Here is a 17,292-nt window from a genome sequence, read left to right on the forward strand (position 1 = left end):
TTGAATATGATCGAATGGGTCATTTAATAAAGATGAGATAAAGTGATTGAGCTATTTGGATGACACATGACAAATCTTAGGCTCAATCGGGTGGTTCGTGAATGAAAGGATATTACTATAAACTTTGTGTAAAGGCTTGTTTACCGAATTCACGTAAACGTCCTTCATATATCGAGCTACGCTGCCAACGCAGTCTAGGAGTTTTGTGCAGACTTCGATTAGATCGTCGTCGATAATGGGGGCCTAAAGGGTCACACTATAAGTGTATTTTGATCCGCTCAAGGGTACAAAGTTGGAACTGCGTATTATATCTAATGCTAGTCCAAGTGGGAGATTGAAAGGATATGGGCTAGATTAGATTAATATGGATTAAATAATTATAGTTGGGCTACAATTATATTTAGTCCATAAGCCCAACAATCATGAAACCCTAATGACTCTTTGTCTATATAATGGTCATTTATTCTCCATTGTGGGAGAGGAGAAATATCGTAACATTAGAGAGAAAATACGTAAAGCTTTGTAGAGAATTCCTAGCTTTCTCTATAGAGCGATTGTACCGAGGAATTGTTCCTGCATCGGATCAGAATACACGTGGACCTCGATAGTAGTGGATTCAACTTGCAGGACACAATCGTAGAAGAAAGCACAACAACAAGTAAGATTTAGTTCCGTTGTGTATTACGTGCTCAACTTGCAATATGATTATGAATCTAGATCTGTTATTCTTGTCTGCAATTTCCGCTGCGCTCATTAGATGAATACAAGAATTCCTAACATCTTTTATAGTCTTCACTTCTTCTACTGTGTCATGAACGATTCATACACACAGTAATTGATTTGAACACTTTTTTCCGCCGTCTATTTATCAAAATATAATAAGACTAACATTACTATAAATAATAAATATACTATAAGAATTTTTATATATAACACACTTACCAAATCCAATATGTGTATCCCTTTGAAATTGCTTCCTTATGTGCCCATCATCACCCATGAGATTGACATCCACAAGTGCTGCATTCATATCTTGTTCTAATAATAAAATAGAAATTTGGCATTAAAAATGTACTTAATAAACATGATATGAAGCATCTATTAACAATTAATATATAAAAAATAAATAAGGAAACAACTAGAATACAAATAAAGACAGAAAAATGAAAGTTATTAACTAACATTAACAAGCAATATGATCAATTAAGAGCAATTATTATATTCAATAATATAATGTCGAACTAACTTGGGAGAATTTATTTAGAATTTATTGATCAAATATAAATTTATGAACAATTTAAATTCTTACCTTGGGAAGCAGTTTGCCTATGCATAGAATGACTAGTACAGTTGTAAAATAGATGTTGGAATCGTGCTTGGTCAAACGACTTTGACTAATAATAAATGTTACAAGACATTTAATTTTGTGAAATTAAATGCAATAGCCACGATCTACGTTCCGAGTAGATGACCGTAGTATATTCATTTTCTCAAACCCGATTCCCGGTGAGTGAGAAATAATATATTAAAGTTGGTCACAATAAAGCTAAAAATGAACTATGGGTAAAAACAAAAGGATTAATTAACTAATTATTAATTATCCCACATCGGGGATGATAAACTTCTATGATGAAGTATTTAATAAGATGAATTATTATGTGTAATAATTATCGTGGAACAAGACGGGTGACAGAGCCCACACGCGTGCACCCCGCCGCCCGCCTGCGAGCCGCGCACCGTGACCCGTGCGCCGGGTGCCTTGTGCCTTGGGCTGTTCTTTGGAGCTGGTCGTTGAGCGTGGTTCAAGCCCCGCTTGTTCTTTTTAGACCACCCCAAACTCCACGCTATCCCCGACGGGTCCTGGTCCACGTCATGTTTCCGCTGGACCCCGACGCATAACGGGAGACAAAAGGTCCCCGCTGGACCCCGACGCATAACTAGAGACTTTTGGTCCCCGATGGACCCCGACGGTCCATGGTGTATCCCGTCGTGTAGCATGTCCAGGTGCGTCGTGTCTCTTCAGCTCCCAATGGCTAGTGCACCAGTCAATAACCCCCGGCGGTTACAGTCAAGTCATCATGGCACACATAATGACTGTTGACTCCATCAATGCCCCTACGGGTGGACTTGGCCTATAAATAGGCATGCATCCGTTGCATTCACTACAGAACATATACAAGCATTCTTGCATACACGCTCTCTCCCTCTCTGCATAATCTTCCCGTCGAAGCTCTGCCCCCGCCTTACTCCCGTTCGCCGGAGCTCTGTTGCTAGCGGTGTTGCTACTTCAGAGACGAAGCTATTTTATCTTTGGGGACGACATGCCAAACCGTGAGCACTACCGGGGCGTATCTCGTCTTGCAGAAAGAGGACTCCTCAACTCAGCTTACCACTTTCCACAAGTTTTCCGTGTAATTTTTTCAGTTATTTCTATATAAATTTTCCTAATTTTTCCGTGTAATTTTCGCCTAACAATCTCTCATTTTCTAACAATAGAAGGATTTAGGATTAAAGAATTTATAGGTGGGTCAGATTATATATTTTAAATTATGAACCCAATAGAAACATGTCACACAACTCAATTTGGACTCATTTTTCATTCGGTCGTCTTCTTCGGTGAGCAATTTGCAGATGTAATTATATTATATCTGCAACTGCGAATTCACAAATACATGTGCACGAAATTCATATAAAGCAATCAAAATTCACAGGAAAATTTGTATATATAATGCTTTAGTAAAATCAGAAGCAACATTGGAGAGAGAACCGTGAGAGGAAGGTTCAGGATGGTGCAAGCCGGTGAGAGAGGCGGCGGAGATTGATTAGAATTTCTGTATAATGAAGAATTGTGTGCTATTTGACTTAACGTATTGTGGGATTTTGACCTAATTTAATGTCTAAGCGTTTATTTCAAGAAATAATTACTATTGGGCTTTGTTTCGTAGGTTTCACGAAATTGCCCTAAAGACAAAATTATTATTTCTCCTTTTAATTCTGGTTTTAATTAAATATTTTAGTTTATTATGTCATTATGTTATATTTAATTTTTATTTACTCGATGGCTTTATGATATAGTTTGAAGAAATGTTATATATTTAATGATTTAAATATTGCTATATATACTAAACAATAATTAATGTAATTTAATTTACATTAATATAGATAATTAAGCTGGAGTAAGACTTTTACATTTAGCAAAAAATTTATAATATAAATTGGACACTATGAATTAAGATAATATATGTACAAAATTACCTTACTAGTTTTATTCAAGAATATTCAATAATGAGAAAAGAAAAATGTTGTATATTGAATGGGACAGAGGAGGGAGTATTTTTCAACTATTTGTTTAAATAATTATCAACATCTGGCTCCAAATTTGATATTTGATTTATACGTATTTATATATTTCTTCATTAACCAAATTTGATAGTAGTACAAAATCCACTATCTGCTACTCTTTAATCCATCAATCAAATAGTATTGGTATTGCAATGGTTTGGTGTGATTTCTGCGGCTCGAGGCAGGCGATTCTGTACTGCCGCGCAGACAGCGCGAAGCTCTGCCTGTGGTGTGACCAGCAGGTGCACTCCGCGAACGCCCTCTCGAAAAAGCATCTCCGCTACCGCTCCCAGATCTGTGACAACTGCGCCGCCGAGCCTGCGTCCTTCCGCTGCTCGACCGACGGACTCGTCCTCTGCCAGGACTGCGACTGGGACGCGCACGATCGCTGCCCCGTCGACAGTTTCTCGGGCTGTCCGTCGGCGTTGGAGTTGGCGGCGAGCTGGGGCTTGGAAATCGAGAAGCCCTACGAGTGGGGAGGTTTGCTGGACGATCTCATGGTTCCCAACGCCCGTTCGATGATTTATTCCGACTGCGGGGCGAATTGGTGAGCAATAAGAAGAAGAATTCGAGCTGCGGGAAGCAGAAGCAGGTCATTCTGAAGCAGCTTATCGAATTGTTAGCTGATGGTGGTGGAGACGGGGAGGAGGATGTAAGGCCGGGGACGCCGAGGCGCGGACAGTATGAGCTACTGGAATTGGCGCAGGACAGAGGAGGGTTTACGTCGTTGCTAATGATGCCTGACAAATTTGTAATCTAAACATGAACATGTTAAACATGCTGAAAGAAAAGAGAATCTGATCTTGTTCATTGATTTTGAATTGAATGAATTTACAATGCGGAAATCACCTTATATACTTGGTGATGATGAAAGCAAAAAATATCTAGCTAACTAACTAACAACCAAGATAACTAACTAACGAACTAATGCCAGCTAGGATAACTAACTAACACAAGCTAAAACGGCTATGATAAGCTGAGCTCAGTCCTTCACTCGAACCATCACCTTTTCACTTCATGGTCAGCTCCTCGGGCATGCACTTGATCATGTTGTCACTTGCTCCTTGATGATGCTGTCACTTGCTCCTTGATCATGCACTTGATCATGTTGATATATCATGTTGATATATTTGAGAGTCCCCCTCAAGATGGACTATACACTGATGTAAAATCCATCTTGGCTAGCAAATTATGAAATGGAGTTGCAGCCAAAGGCTTTGTAAATATATCAGCAAGTTGGAGATGATTATGGACATGTATAGGTTTAATGACACCTTCAAGTAGCCTTTCCCTAACAGTGTGGCAGTCAATTTCAATATGTTTAGTACGCTCATGGAACACGGGGTTTGAGCTAATGTATATTGCCGCCTGCTTATCACAATAGAGAGGCACATGTTGCTTTACTTGAACACCAAAGTCTTTTAGCAATGCCAAAATCCAAACTACTTCACAGCATGCTAAAGCCATAGACCTATATTCTGCTTCAGCTGAGGATCTAGAAACCGTGTGGTGTTTCTTTGATCTCCAGGAAATCAAAGAGCTTCCCAAAAATAAGCAGAAACCAGATATGCTTCTTCTTGTGTCTGGACATGCAGCCCAGTCTCCATCAGAGAAGATGCTCAAAGAGAGATCTACTTTAGCTGAGTAGAAAAGAACATGGCCTAGGGTGCGTTTCAGATATTTAAGAACTCTTTCAGCTGCTAGCATGTGTCCCGAGCAAGGTTTAGACAAGAACTGACTAAGTTTATTCACTGCAAAGGTGATATCAAGCCTGGTTAAGCAGAGATACACCAAACGGCCAATTAATCTTCTATAAGCAGTAGGATCAGAAAGAGGCTCTCCTTCATCTTGTTGCAGTGTTTTGGATGAGTCCATGGGAACAGCAGAGGGCTTGCAGCCAAGGAGCCCTGCATCAGAGACCAGATCCAGTGCATACTTATGTTGAGAAATGAAAATGCCACTTTGATTTCTAGCAATTTCAATTCCAAGGAAGTATTTAGGTGTGCCTAGATCTATATATTTGAATTGGCCTGTGAGAAACTCTTTGAAGTCTGTTATTTGTGCATCATCACTGGAGGCAACAAGTATATCATTCACATAAATGACAACACCAAAGAATGAACCATCATTGGAGTGTCTGTAGAAATAAGAATGGTCTGATGCAGATTGAGACAAGCCAAAGCCAGACAGAACTTGTGAAAATTTCAAATACCATTGTCTAGAGGCTTGTTTGAGGCCATAAAGAGACTTTTTGAGCTTGCAAACAAGTGTTCCAGATTTGGTGGAGCTTCAGAGACAATCAAACCAGGTGGCAGTGTCATGTATATCTCTTCATCAAGTTCACCATACAAGAAAGCATTGTTAATATCAAGATGAGCAAGCTTCCACCCGTGTATAGCAGCTAGAGCAAGAACCATTTTCACAGTAGTAAGCTTAGCAACAGGAGAAAATGTATCATGGAAATCCCCTCCAGCTTGTTGTGTGAAGCCTTTAGCAACCAAACGAGCTTTATATCTTTCTACTATAGCATCAGCCTTGAACTTGATCTTATATACCCATTTGCAAGATATAGGAATCTTGCCTGGAGGCAACACAGTGATCAACCAAGTGTCTGTCCTTATTAGAGCCTGTAACTCTTCTTGCATAGCCAAGACCCACTCAGGATGTTGTGAGGCTTGTTTATAGGATTTAGGCTCAGTGAGGATTGAAAGAAGGATGATAAATTTGAGGTAGGGCTGAAATAGCTTGGCAAGAGAAAAATATGAAGAAATGGGATATTTGGAATCAGAGACTACTGAGTTACATATGTAGTCAGTGAGGTGTGTTGGTGTTTTGATTACCCTCCCAGAGGCCGAATGATTAGGAACTGTATTAGATTAGGAAGCATTTTGCTGAGGCAGAAGAGGAAGAGAAAGATCTGTATGAGAAGCATTTTTCTGAGTCAGAAGAGGAAGGGAAGGATCTGTATTTGTGTGAGGCTGAGCAGTTTCTAGAGCAGGAAAGGGAATGTCTGGAAATGATGCAGGTTTTTGATGTGAGAGAGGAAACTCAGTTTCATGGAATATAACATTTCTGCTAATGAAAATGTTATTATTCTCTAAATCCATGACTTTATATCCCTTGTACCCATAGGGATACCCAATGAATATGCACTTTATAGCCCTTGGTGAAAATTTGCTCTCTCATATTCTTTACAAATGTTTTATCTGAATAAACGAATCTGAAAAGCTAAGCCTATTTTGCAATGAGTTACTCCCTTGCAATTTAAGAGTTTCGGATTTAAAGTTTCAAATTTAGGTAGATCAATGAAATGTTATTGCAGGACTCAGTTCTCGAAATGTATCAAAAATGTTTGAGGATTTTGTGATATATGTTACTCCACTTGTCATTGTTCACATAATGTTAAACTGGAAGTTAATTCTAGTGAATTGTTTTTAGTCTGCAATGTTTGGGCAGAAACTGAGCTCGTAGGCAAGACATATGCACAACATGCTGAGTTGCAAATCCCCTTTTGATGCTGAGTTTGTACTACTTTCTCTCCTAGCTGCTTTCTGATGAGCGCATGCATGCTGCCTTTTTTACTTTTGCTTCTTTACCGTCTCCAGTTAAATATGTATCTGATTCTGATAACCAACTTTCAGACTTATGATGATAAGTTACATATTAGGCATGCTGATAAGACCTTGTTTTTGTACAAAATCTACTAAGTTCCAACAATGCAAAATTGGAGGGTGGGGAGTGTTTTTCAAAATGAAACACCATTAGTGCTAATTATCAAATGCTTTCTTTGCTATCCTGTTCTTCCTTTGCTGCACATGTCTGTATCGATTATCTCCTCTGCGCTGATAAATATGCTGCATTCGCTTCTGCAGATATGGGACTTCAATCTGGGACAATTGAGGGGCCGTGAGGAGTCTAGCCCCGTTGAACTAGAATTTGGACGAAGTGACATGTACACTATGAAAAGTTATGGGGAACTACTGAAAGAAGCATCCTTGGCAAAGAGAAGAGTGGTGGTCGTCTCTGGAGTGAACTGTTCTGTTGCCAAGGACACGTAAGCATTTTTACTTCAGAACCCTTTCATCTAACTTTGATGTCCATTAGTGATTCATAATTGATCCTAATAAGTAGACATTGTCCTGTCCGTTCATTTTAGTCCAGATTTCTAGCTGGTGGTGGCTATTGGCAATTGGCATCTTAGATTAGGACATATGGGTTCGAGTTTGAGAATTAAAGACTCTTCATAGTTCATCTGATTTCATCAATACTGTACTAAAAAGATATACCATGGTCTGTTTTCTAAGATTAATCATTACATTATTGGCCTGTTGTTTATCCACATTGTAGGGTCATCTGGCTATGAGTTTTATATTAGGACATCTGCAACGAGCGCATGTAAGAACTTCACAAAATCTGGATGAGACTGCCAAATCGTAGTTTCTCAGAATCTTGGACTTTGATATGCTTGCTAGTGGCCAAAAAATGTTCATATTTGTCAATTATTGTGAATAGCAGAAATAATATTGTCCTACAGTCCTGTATTCTCTCTACTAAAAGTTTTTTATGTTTGATTTTGGTGTCATTTATAATGCAGAGTGCTGTCAATAACCACACTCCAAGTCAGGGGCCTGCAACATCAGAGAGCAATAATGTACCTGTCTCAAGGCCACCATGTTCAGCTTTAACCAAACCCGAAACCTTAGGTGGTTTGAAAGATGTGCAGTTCACGAGTCAGTCTATTCTGTTGGCAAGCGAAAGTGTGGCAGCTATGTCAAAGAGTGACATCGAGGCAACGCTATGCAACGATACAAGGAAAAGAAGAAAACAGGGAGGTTAACACTACTTCCTCTCATTCTCTTTCACCACAAAGAAAATATTAAATCCCTGGCCATTTTGTTCTGATATTTTGATGACATTCATGTGTAGATACGACAAACATATAAGATATGAGTCCAGAAAAGCAAGAGCAGATACTAGGAAACGAGTGAAGGGCCGATTCGTCAAAGCTCATGAAGCTCCAGCGTGATGACAAGTGTTGACAGTTGACATCTAACTTTGCCTGTATGTGCATTGTTATGTATAATGCCCTAACCATCCTACCCCTCTTCCAAACAAGTTGTGTTTTGTCCTGATAAGCGCAATAATAGAGTCAGTTGCTAGCATGAATATGAATATGATGATTATAGTTTTGGAACCAACATAGTTCCAGTTGGCATCAGACATGTAGTTTTCAACAATCACCCGATATATGTTTGGATCACATTGTTATCTTTGAAGCTTTCTCCTCTAATTATATTTTCTATATCAATGGATTTCTGAGGGGAGAAATTTTGTCCAGCTTCCTTAATAGATGGAGTACTACACACCCGTTTCTTCATTTAGTCATTGCGGTGTCGATCTGGTTTGGAGGCAAGAATTGAATATTCATAATGGTGAATTTATTTTGAAATGTATTATGGTAAGTGGTTTGAAACTCAAAAACTTATTAGTCATCAAGTCATTCAACAAACTGCTATAAATGAGGCCCCTTAAGTATCTTGAGTAGCTTTTCTTTTTCAAGAGTGGGAGTTGGGAAGCTTGTGATACATCTCTCTCTCTCTCTCTTCATGTGACTGCTTTTAAAGCATTTATTCATGCTCTGTTACTGATCCAACATTCATTATTCACTGATTTTCAGGTAGAGTGCAGGTGGGTGAATGAGCTGCAGCTGTATGTTGTGAACAAGTTTGTAGGTGTGAGATGAAGAAAGGGTTGAGAAAGTTGTGCATCGGAGAGGGCTCCACCTCCATTCTGGAGGGGGAAAGGCAACCAACTTTGGAGGAGATGATCCTGCGGTTGGAGATGGAGAGTGGAAAGAGCAAGGTAGAGTTGCAGAGAATGTCATGTGTGAGCAGCTGCGACATTCTAAGGAGCGCGAGAAAGGCATTGGATGAGTATCCGCGGTTCTCTCTTGATGGGAAGGAGGGCATGTAGATGCGGAGGCTGCCAGCGGTGGTGGGAGGGGAGAGCGTGGTGGGGAAGCTCATGGGGCTGGAAGCCATGCCGATTCCCTTGAACGCCAATTATAGGAGGGAGAGGCTTAGCACCATCATAAGGCGGCAAAAGCAGGCGGAGGTGGAGAGGCGGTGGCGGAGTAGGAGAGGGGTGGTGGGATCTTGCTCAAGAGCTGGATATTGTGTTGTCAAACCAAATGCTCAAGGAATTGGATTGCTTCACCTCCATAGATGAAAGGATATTTTAGTTTGTGTTGTTCTCTTCTGTTGTGTGTTATTTTCTCTCTTATGCTAACTCAAATCAATTTTTAAGTTTCTTTGCTACTTTTTATCATTCTATCAACAATTTGGTCAAAATCAGGATTAAAAAACGTTGACCTTTACAATTTGATGGAAAAGTTAGTTTTGGACCGATTGTGATCCGAGTTAAAATGTTTGAGATGCGAAAATTTAAAAGATAATGTCTAGGACCAAAATCGTAAAATGAGCATATGTTCAGGACTAGTTTTGACATTTACTCTAAGATAAAATAGTGTAGTGATAGTACATTTGATAAAGAACAAACATGCTCATTAAAAAAATAAATAAGAACATCACATATTCCTACATAATTCAAGTTTCAAGATTTTGCACCTTAAATTATGTAGTAACCATGTTAGCCATAATAATTTTAGGAATTATAGTACAGAAATCTGAAGTATTCAAAGACAAATCTCCTCGAAACCAACTGGTAATTTTTTCTTGTCTTGCTTCATAATTCATAATGCATATATTTCGAGAAAACCATCTAAATTCTTAGTATACTATGTGTGACACGCACGTGTGTTAGTGTATGTAAGTAAATGGAATGCTAAATACAAGAACTTTTATATTTCTTATAAGCTTAATTTGTTTTCTGATCGGCGATTAATTATAGATAATGTGAACAGGCAAGAGTATATTTGTTTCTCATGGTAATTACTTTCAATTAAGAAACCAAGCGAATGAATCTGTAATATCTGTTCTTCGAAATCAAACATAATGAAAATAAATTTGCTCTTGGACGTAAAACATATATATAAAATATTAAATTAATTATAAGAATATGAATATTAAATCAGCGGGTTTGTAGGGGAAAATGTAAATTTTATAAAAAAATTACAAAATAAGTAGTGTTTACATAAAAGGGAGCGAACGGCCAGTGCACTGCCATGATTCCTTTTCTTTGGTCATTTATCAATATATGTTAAAAGGTTAATAATGATATTTAAATAAAGCATGTTTCTTTTGAAAGAGATCCTTTTGTATTCTTCAGCCACTGGTCCTCCACAATATAAAGGGTCCTATAGTTTTGCTCAAATAGGAAAAAAAGTTGAAAAGTTAAATCTCAATAACTCAAAAATGAGAATATGCAGTCTTAAAATTGGTAAACAAATAGCCATCTATTGAAAAATTTGAGATTAAAAAAAAACTTATCACACACACACACTAGTGTGTGACACAGAGTCCCACAGTTACAGAACCAACATATACTATGTGGAATTGACTACTACTCCCTTTTATTGGCTCTATAAATTCCCCAACATGGATTAGGATTCCCTGCCTTTTTTTTTCTTATTAACACTACAATATAGGAGTTACAAAACCACACCAATCTTCTTCCAATAATTCAAGAATTGAAACCACACATGGCGTTGAGGATTCCTCTCCATTTACTTCTCCTAATTCATTTAATAGCACCCATATATGCAAATTCAGAAGGTAAAGATTCATGCTTTATAGGAGTAGAGCAGAAGTGCATTTGGTTGATGTTTGTTTTTTGTTGGAATTAATTAGGTGATGCTCTTTATGCATTGAGGAGGGCTGTGAAAGACCCTGAAAATGTTGTGCAAAGCTGGGATCCTACCTTGCACTTGGTTTCATGTCACCTGTGATGCTCAAAATAGAGTCACTCGCCTGTAACTTATCATATCACATTCATTTTAATTTCAAGAAAAAGATTTGATTTTTTTGAGTTGAATTTGGCAGTGATGTTGGAAATGCAAGGCTGTCAGGGAAGCTTGTTCCTGAGCTGGGGAAGCTGGAGAGGCTTCAATATCTGTGAGTACATTCATTTTGTGGAGTTGTAGTTGTACAATTATATACTGTTAATTATGATTAGCCATAGCATACAGTTCAAAACAGCTCAATGAATGAATGCATAGGTTTGAGGTCAAATGTTGCATTGATTGAAGCATTAATTTGATGGGAGTGTACATGAACAAGTTGATGGGGCTGAACTGGGGCTACTGAGTGAGGAGTCTAGTGAGCCTTGATTTGTACCACAATAACCTCACTGGTTCCATCCCTCCTTCATTGTCCAATCTTTCCAATCTCAACTTCTTGTGACTTTCAAATCCCTACATCTGGCTCCTTCTCTAAACTCACAATGCATACTTTTTACATGAATTTTTCAATTTCTTTGAGTTTGTGTGGTTCACTTCCACCATTTTTGTTGCAGTTTTATGAACAACTCAAGATTAGAAGGGCCTGAGCTGAGCTGATGCGACATCGGAGGGTGTTAATTATTTGTTGAGACTTTCAAAATCATACTAATTTCTAATTAGTATTGCACCCGGCCTTGTTTGATTGGAATATGCAATTTGGGATTCTTGTACATTCTAATCATCTCATCTTATGGATCATTGTTTGTTAGTATGAATTAATGCAGTTACTTGCAAATTCACATAGGAGAGTATAAATTAATGAACTAGGATGAAATGGCAAAAAGTAACTTCTTGTGAATACATGCACCGATGAATCAAATAATTATGACTAGATTAGTTTTATGTTTTCATTCCTTTTTATAACTGGGCAGGAAGTATAAATAAAATAAATAGCTAGAAACACAATGACTTTTGCTTTCCAATTATACTAGTCTAAAATGTCCCTTTAGGGCGAGAGTGTATTTTTAAAAAAAATATCTTTTCAAAAAATTGCAAAAGTCATTACGTACTAAATCAAAGTCTAAAAATATAGTACTATAAGAATATTTTTAAAGTTTGAATATCATATTTGATACAGTTTCAATATTTAGGTATCAAAAATTCGCTCTAGGAAAAATACGATTAAACTCGATATTTTGATTTTAATGTTTCTACTGCAAAAAGGTCGGCACACTTTGGGCTTGGCCCATATGAGAAAAAACATAGAAAAGCCCATTAATATCTGCACATGCATACAAACAATCTTCTCTCTCGAAACAGAAGATTTGACTGTTTTGAGCAAAGAAGAAAGAAACTATGGCGACGGTGTGGGGTGCATTTTGTGGGACCAGAGTGCTGGACCTAGTGAAGAAACATGATTCCGGAGGCCTTCTTTGGAAGAGAGTAAAGCTCACTCCCACCCGCAAAGCCAATGCCAAGAAACGCCTCCGTCGCGTTTGACTGGTACTACTAGTTAACTTTTTTTTTCTTTTTTTTTCAGTTGAAGCAAATTTACCGTTAAATGTGCCGTTATGATGATCCCTAGGATGGCTTCCATTATTCTCTCGAAGAAAAGAGTGTTTTTTAGTAAGCTACGCACACGAGCTGTATGACGAAAGTCTTTTAAAATGAGATTTCGTAGCCCAGTTTTCTTCATATAGTATTGATTTCAAGAGTTTTCTTTTCTTGCTTCTGACATAGTAGTATTGAAATACGTATGTTAACACTTAACAGTTGCTATTAGATCTCAGAGTGAGCGAACTACATCACTAGCTGTTCCGATAATATACATTCAAATTTAAGATATGAGTTGCAGATTGAATGCACGTTTTCTTTTGAAACTATTTCATGCTTTAATTTTAGCGTGATCATGTATGATGACTGTGTTTGGACATTGAGAACTCTACGGTAGTGAGTGCAGTTATGTTCTACCTGGCCGGCAGATTGATTAAGCTCGTGATGAGGTTGGGTTTACCTTGTACTCACTTTGACGAAATTACATCTATGTTTTGGGAATTAGGGGATATTTGAAAACTCTGTCCTGCTCTTCATCACAGTTCATTGAAAATTATGTTGTAATTTTACTTACCACCGCAATAAAACAGCATGCCGTAACATCCATGAACCCTTCTATTGAAAGACAATTAGAGAACTTCAAGAACTGGTCCTACTTTCCCATCCTATTGTACTGTTGATGATAATAATGATCATCTAGCATGAGAACTATTTGCCCGCGGCGATTATATATCAGTAGACATATTTTCCTAGACTTTTCCACACCAGTAGTGAGAGTGAAGTGCTATATCTAAACACAGTTGAGCTTAAATGTCATACAAACTATGTAAATCAATCTTAGTACGTATAGCAAAAAATATAAACAGGGCTGATGGTTCTTTTTTATTGGCATGGGTTGGGGGTTACAGCCTCCCTACTGATTCATAAGGCACGGCCCGGGGCCAGCATTTGATCCTAAACGCTTAACGCTACTTATTTTCTTGATTCCACAAAAAATTATGCATTTTAGTTGTCTTTGACTTGTAGAGGACTTCTTGTTCAAGCAGAGCACTAGACTTAAATGTGTGCTTTAGTCAACTGCTTTACGCAAAATTCATATATGATGTTCCATATGTAATATTGCTTGGTATTGCATGTTATTTCTCTCAAGTGTAAACGATATGTACTGTGTAGGGAAAAGTATTGACTCACACACAACACGCATTTGATGAAATAACAAGGAAACTATGAATGAATGGAAATTACTAGATAAAATAATTAAAAGAACAATGGAAGAAAACAGGCGAAGGCCTTCATCTAGCAAGGCCTCGGAAAGACTTCAGTGGTGTCCAGACTAGTACTCTTCACACCTCTCCCATGCATCCATAAGGAGGTATATACTATTTAAAGAGTTTACAAGGCTCTGAAAGATAAACCTAATCCTACTCTAGAAAGAATAACAAAATCTAATCAAAAGGGATAACCTCTAAATCTAAGAGATAACTACTAATACTGAAACTGAATTGCAAAGAACTCCTCATTCTTCTTCCATGCGTTGCTGATCACGTGCCACAGGTCGCTTTCCTCGTCGATGATACACTTGCCATGGACGATGGTCGACATTAGTAAATTACTGTTTCAAGCTATTGTTGTGAGTTCCAAGAGACTACAGATGACAAAGGAACTAGTTCTAGTCATTGAACTTAATTAAGTTAAGAGCTTAAACTCTTGATCTCATGTTTGTGCTTGGGTATGTTCAGAAGCTGGTACATTGAGCTTTAGCAATCTCTGCCTGAAGTCTATTGTTACTATTCAAGATTGAATAAACTTGAGAAGCATTAGTGACAGAGTAACAATGAAAGAAGATAATTAACATCTCAATTGGTGTTGCTGGAAAATCACAGTAACAGAATCAGTAACAGAAACAATGGAAATCCTCTGAAAGGTAAAAAAAACTCTACCCAGACAGATGAGCGCCAAACTTACAGGCGAGGCCTGCCTAAGTAACTATAAACACTCATTTGAAATTCTGGGACTCACACTATTTGACTCTAATAGAGCCAGCAAGGGTTGGCTAGGAAATCAGCACCAAAACATTACTCAGATTCATAACATAAATATTGGAACAATAAAGTAAGGTCCCCGAATATCAGGTTCTCTATTTAACTTCTGGCTGCATCTTCATCTTTCCTACACATCAAAAAGGAAAGTTTTTCCCCCTATCAAATAGCCTACTGGCATCACATGAAGCCCCAGGAAGTAACAACAAATAATTGATCGCATATTGATCTGTAGGAACTAAGTTACGATTTATATGTTGCAGTAAAGTTGCCTTCTGATTTTCTTTCTTTATTTCGTTCTTGAGTGTTCGGGGGAGGTGGTTGCTTGTGTTATCTAGTTTTGAGTGACATGAGTGTCTTCTCTTCAGAATGAGGCTGTTTTGCGGGTATGCTCTGGGATGCCTCCCCAGTAAGTATCACATGCTGAAGGTAGCAGAAATATTGCCAAGGACAACCAAAGCCCCCAAGGTTAGACGAAATGAGTGAGGGAGGGATCTAAGCAAGCATGACAATGGGACTAGGAAAAGTAATGCCGATGTATATAATGCTTATTCATATTGCCATTTTGTGCCTCAAACTGCATAACCAAAGTTTTGATATTCTTGATTTTTCCTTTTATAGGTTAGTTTAAGTCAACAATGTGCACCAACATATAGTATTTTCAGTTTATGTCTCATTGGGTCTTGTATTGACTTGCAACCGATAATTCTAAAGCTACTCTTGTTGATTATATTGTTTGCCCTCACCCTCTTCTGGTAAGGTGCGCTATCTATTTAAATGGGTTGCCTTTTCTAAGAATTTCATGATTCCTTTGTGCATTGACTGCTAGGACTTTACTATTAGATACACCTTTAGATGAAGCAATCTTAGATTTGAGGATTCAATAAGGGATAATATATTGCACCTGCATGCACAGGAACAAGGAAAGTTTATTATCCACTAGAATAAGTGGTCCGTCTTAGAGATGACAAAGTAGTTACTGCTGATGGATATAAAACGACCGGAAGCATAAATTCCATACCAGTCCCTTTCTTTCTTGAATACTGATGCTATCCATGGGGTTTAAGAATCTAAATTACGTAGAAGACCCTTCTTATTTACTGTATCTACTGGCTATGTTCAATCCATGTCCTTTTATTTCAATGTGATACCGCTGACCTAATTATGCGGTCCTTACCTGTCCTGCTGCAGATGATCATTGATCTATTCCAGTTCTATGTAAGAAAAATATATCAAGACATGGATCATGATTAGCATATGATGGTCCAATTTCTTAATTACTCTTTTATGATATTGAAGCTCCATTACTACTTGTCTTGTGCAAGACGAGGTTAAGATTTCTAAGATGGTACTTATGCCCGGATTCAACCTGTATGTTTGTGATATTATTGTTTGCGTCCGGATATGGGTACCATCTCATCTTGAGGCATGTGGTGGTGGAAAAGATATAGGTAGAAGTTAGAAGTGTTTGAAGATATTAGCTAACCATCTGGGTGTGATGAGTAATAGTCCCATCATCTTGGTTGGTATAGGTAGGCAGCGTGTGAAATCCTGGAGTTGAAATGAAGAGGGGGCCTACAGCTTTTTTTAGTGTATTTGCTTTGGGTAGACTTATATGTTGATGTAGAGGCCGTTTTATTTGAATGTGGCTAAAGAAATACCAAGATGTCTCTGTTGCAGAGATTCTAAGCAACCTTCTCAAAATACTTATTTTTGTGCAAACAAAAAACACTGCAAGTGGTGCCTCGTTGAATTCTTCAACTTGCATAATTGGCAAATTATTCACATTCCTTGTCTGTAACTTCATCCCTTAAATTGACCAAACTGCCCCTCCTGGTACAGGTAGGCCTCTCTTTTATTACTGATTGACCTAATATGGTGATGCTAATTGCTAATATTAATATTTCATTTGTCTTTGTGCCCTACCACTAACCCTGTCCACCTCACACACTTAGTCAGCTCTACCAATTTTCTTTTCATAATACTATTATGGTAAAATACCATTTTATATCCAAATAGTTGGAACATTCTCACAATTCAACTCCAAAGTAAAATTATAAATTAGTCCTAATATATTTATGACCATGGTTGTCCATGATTTTACTTTTATCAGTTAAAAAAATCAGCCTTCTCTTCTTTTTTTTTCTTTTTACACTATGTGTATTAATTATAAACAGGAAATTCATTAGAGTTTCTAGAAAAACAATTGAAGATGTAATGTAGAGAATTTGCAACATAAATGGCAGCTTTCCTTTCAGTCGGACATGACATGAAAAGGAGATGTGCATGGAAGGTGATATAAACTTATAGAAAGGGTGACGTGAAGAACTCCAACAGGCCTTGGATAATTATACACCACTGCCACTAGGAAGTTTGGTTTGGTCGGCAATTTTAATGCTACTTTGGTGTTCTGTTTCTATGTGTTTTTTATATTTTTCATATTATGCCCTTTTTTGTACA

General features: G+C 37.8%; 2 long non-coding RNA genes and 1 pseudogene across 3 annotated transcripts; all 3 read left to right on the forward strand.

The window, feature by feature from the left end:
• The first annotated feature begins 3,487 nt into the window (after nt 1-3,487).
• LOC121796470 lies at nt 3,488-8,413 on the forward strand (annotated as a pseudogene).
• A 2,420-nt stretch (nt 8,414-10,833) lies between these two features.
• Nucleotides 10,834-12,005, forward strand: LOC121794912. 2 transcript variants are annotated; one of them, XR_006049373.1, is made up of 4 exons: nt 10,902-11,075; nt 11,151-11,272; nt 11,343-11,414; nt 11,815-12,005. It is a non-coding gene; the product is annotated as an uncharacterized LOC121794912 (long non-coding RNA). The 2 variants fall into 2 exon arrangements; XR_006049372.1 differs by having other exon boundaries at nt 10,834-11,075; nt 11,151-11,414.
• Nucleotides 12,006-12,555: 550 nt separating this feature from the next.
• Nucleotides 12,556-15,562, forward strand: LOC121794567. The gene is made up of 2 exons (XR_006049314.1): nt 12,556-12,742; nt 15,201-15,562. It is a non-coding gene; the product is annotated as an uncharacterized LOC121794567 (long non-coding RNA).
• The last annotated feature ends 1,730 nt before the right edge of the window (nt 15,563-17,292 follow it).

This window comes from Salvia splendens, chromosome 3, assembly GCF_004379255.2.
Source record: "Salvia splendens isolate huo1 chromosome 3, SspV2, whole genome shotgun sequence".
Classification (NCBI taxonomy): Eukaryota; Viridiplantae; Streptophyta; class Magnoliopsida; order Lamiales; family Lamiaceae; genus Salvia; species Salvia splendens.